Source organism: Pistacia vera, unplaced genomic scaffold, assembly GCF_008641045.1.
Source record: "Pistacia vera cultivar Batoury unplaced genomic scaffold, PisVer_v2 Contig83, whole genome shotgun sequence".
NCBI classification, from domain to species: Eukaryota; Viridiplantae; Streptophyta; class Magnoliopsida; order Sapindales; family Anacardiaceae; genus Pistacia; species Pistacia vera.
The window spans coordinates 82,562-85,949 of record NW_022196701.1 but is presented as its reverse complement, the minus strand read 5'-3'; the positions used below and the strand labels follow the sequence as shown (position 1 = coordinate 85,949).

Below are 3,388 nucleotides of genomic sequence, written 5' to 3'. Positions count from 1 at the left end.
TTACCACTTGGGATGTAGTTTATAATAAGTTCATTGGTAAATTCTATTCTCATGCGAAAACTACAAAGTTTAGAGGTAAGATTGCTACTTTCTCACAAATGGAAGGTGAGTCATTCCACGAAGCTTAGGAATGTTTTAAATTGTTTTTAGTTCAGTGTCCACATCATAGATATCCTTTAGAGTTATTGAACCAATTTTTCTATGGTGGACTGACACAGGCTTGTCAAGCCATGGTTGATAATGCCGCAGGTGGTGCTATGGGGGAAAAGATTGCACGAGAGACGAATGAGTTATATGAGATGCTCGGAGCCAACTCACAGCAGAAAAGTGTTAGAGGAAAATCAAGAGGGATGTATGAAGTAAATACTAACACTGAGTTGGTGATGCAGGTTTCAGAGCTAGCCAAACAGATGAAAATTATGTGCAACATGATGATGGAACAAGGACAAAGTATTGCCAAAGAGGTGTGTGCTATTTGTGGTAATACTGGTTATGTAACTAATTCTTGTCCTTCTGGTGGGAATTTTTCAGAGTATTCAGAGCAAGCTAATATGATGAACTCTTACAACCCGAGGACTAAATATGATTCATTTTCAAATATGTACAACTTGGGTTGGAAGAGTCATCCTAGTTTTTCTTGGAATAACAATCATCAACAGTCTGGCTCAAATGATCAATCAAGGATATCTTCACTAGAAGAGACATTGAATAGCTTCATCCAAGTGTCTTAGTAGAATCAACAGAACTTTGAATAGAGTTGTCAGCAGCAAGAGGCATCCATTAGAAAGCTAGAGGTTCAAAAAGGACAGATAGCAGAGGTAGTACAAGGCCATATTCTTGGGAAATTATCAAGCCAATCTGAGTAAGCGAAAGCAGTCACACTGCTCCAAAGTGGTAATGTAATTCACAAGCAAATTAATTCTAAATCTAATAAGCGTTTAATTAATCATGTAGGGAAAGATAAAGTGAAGGAGAAGCAATCACGTGTATCCTTTCAGAATAAGGAGATCAGCCCATCGTTGCTCCACCAAAGCCTTATGTTCCACCTATTCCTTTTCCAAGTTGATTGAAGAATAGCAAATGAGATAAGTCATTCTATGAAATTTTTTGTAATGCCCACATTGAGGTACGTAACTTAACTTATGCCCTTATACCCTTAGTTGATTTTTATTAAAGTTATTTTGAGAAAATGTGAAGAAAATGCCTTAAAATTTCATTAGGGGTAAAATGGTCTTTTCACTCAAAATTAGTTGAAAAAGTGGGGAGTGAAAAGAGATAGAATGACATGGAGAAGTTAATAAAATGAGGGCATTATGGTAATTGACTAAGGGATATAGATGGAATTTTAAAGAAAGTGCAAGGGCAAAATGGGAAACTAATATATAATATTATGTTATATCAAGGATAGAAGAGTTAAACCCTAGCCACTCTTCATCCATTTTCATGCCACCTTCACCTTCATATTCTCTCAATTTCTTCAATTCTTCTTCGAGGGAATTCGTAGATCTTGGGTAGTTTTGAGTGGATTTTCAATTCCAAGCATCCTTAGGTAAGATCCTTGTATCAAGAAGTGAGTTTTAATTTTTAAAGTGTTGAATTTTGATGATTTATGTTCATAGGATTTAAGAGAAAGGGAGTTGGATCAACGAAGATTTTTAAAGTGTTGGATTGCTGACATATAAGATAAGTAAATCCTACCCTAAGTATGATTTAAGTAATATTGTGTAGAGAATTTCTTTTATGCATATATATTTTTAATATGAAGAATTATTAATGGATTTGGTGTTGAATGATGATTATAACTTATCCATGAGAAGTTGTTGTGTATTTGATGTTTGATGAATGTTTGGGTGAAGTTTGGAAGAATTAGAGTGGAAATTTTGGAGTGTATATTTTGGACAGGTTTGGCATTAAATATGGAGGGTTTTATTCCCAATTTTTTGTGGCCTAGAAAAGAGATAGAAGTGTAGCCAAATTAGAGTTACTTTGTGCACATAAGTTGTTTGATGAAATGTCAAAGAGAAGTGTTTGTATGAGTATGATTATGTTTTATATTGAGATGAGTTTGTAGATGGTAGAGAATGACATGTTTGCATTCCATATTGCATTATTGCATCTAAACATGTGAATTTAGAAAGAATTATAACATCAAACCATCTACATGCATACATATTCATAAGAGCATGAAAAAGCACTAAAAAATGTTAGAGTAAATAGAAAGAAATGATAATATTATAGAAGTTCAAATCTGAATTTTATTTAAAGAAGTGTAAAAAGATAAAAAGAAGAAAAGGTTATTGCGATGGGGAACCCGTGAGTGACAAGAAGAATTTTCCCCACATGCACGCCACCTTTAGTAAGCGGCCTAAGAATAAGAAAGAAGAATTGGTACAGTCCATAAGAATGCATGTGGATGAGGGCTGTACCCAAGAAAGAAGAATACACTCACACGGCCAAGGTTCCAAATCCATGCCTCAATCGAGTCCGATCGGCAAAAGAATAAGAAAGAAAAGAAAAGAAAAGAATTAGAAAGAAAAGAAAAGAATAAGAAAGGAAAGAATAGAAAGAAACAAAGACTAGAAAAGGAAGCAAAGAAAGAAATACAGAGAAAAGGAACATAAAACATAATAAGAAAAATAGAAATGAAAATGCATATTTTATACATTTGTGCATTTGCATTATAGATATGCATAATACCATGCCCATTATCTGAGTAGTGGGAAATTAGAATAGAGAAAGTACAGAGAGAAAAACAGAGTAAGAGTAGAGAAAGAATAAAGAAGAACGGGGAAGTGTGAAGTGTGAAGTAAGGAAAGAAATTCAGAATTTAAGCCACGAAGAGAGAAGGGTAGCATAACGGGTTTACTTACTGAGCAATTAGTGCTCACCCGTTGTTTTCAATGTTTTTGCAGGAAACAGGTGAGATGCGATCACTTGGAACATCACGCAGCGGAAGGGTTGGGCAAAACTGTCGAGTTACTATTTTGAGATTTTGTTAGATTATGTAAAGTTTTGTGTATAAGGAAAATTAAATATGGGGCCATACTTTTATACTCGTTTGTATGTATATATTCTCTTATATATATTTAGTAAGTTTTATTGTTATTTTGCGAGTATACTAGCTAGAAAGAGAGTCATTAAATTTATGATATTTTATCTAAAGTTAATGTGAGCTTACCATTGCCTGATGTGATAAGGAATATGCCAGCTTACGCAAAGTTCTTGAAGGATTTGATTACTCGCAAGCATAAGTTTGAGCCCAATGAAAAAGTAATGGTTCCTGAAAAGGTAAGTGTTGTGCTTCAAAGGAAATCGCCACCCAAATTGAAAGATCTAGGTAGCTTCATCATCAACTTTACCGTGGGTAATAAAAAGGAAGGACAAGCAA

The 3,388-nt window shown here is 34.4% G+C and overlaps 1 non-coding gene across 1 annotated transcript; it reads right to left on the bottom strand.

Moving 5' to 3' along the window:
- Window positions 1-65: 65 nt before the first annotated feature.
- Window positions 66-173, bottom strand: LOC116118036. The gene has a single exon (XR_004126083.1). It is a non-coding gene; the product is annotated as a small nucleolar RNA R71 (small nucleolar RNA).
- Window positions 174-3,388: the final 3,215 nt, after the last annotated feature.